The following is a 332-nucleotide window of genomic DNA, read 5'->3' on the forward strand; positions in this document are numbered from 1 at the left end:
AAAAACAAACACCTATTTCACTTGAGGTCTTTGATGAAGACAAAATTATTTGTTTTACTTAAGTACACGTGTTTATGTGATTCAATGCATGTATGTATGCATAAAGCACTTATAAGTCCATTTGTCTTGAGGAAAAGCACTTTTGCAATTTAAGTTTGGGGCTGTATTAACAGCTTTCTTCATGGAATACCATTTTTATTTAAAACAACAATTAACAGACTGTAGTTGTTCACTGGATACTTGGCAGACATTTTCTTAAAAGTTGAGCCTGGCCAGGTGCAGTGGTTCATGCCTGTAATCCCAGCACTTTAGGAGGCCGAGGCGAGCCAAGC

Source organism: Cebus imitator, unplaced genomic scaffold (assembly GCF_001604975.1).
Source record: "Cebus imitator isolate Cc_AM_T3 unplaced genomic scaffold, Cebus_imitator-1.0 Scaffold197, whole genome shotgun sequence".
NCBI lineage: Eukaryota > Metazoa > Chordata > Mammalia > Primates > Cebidae > Cebus > Cebus imitator.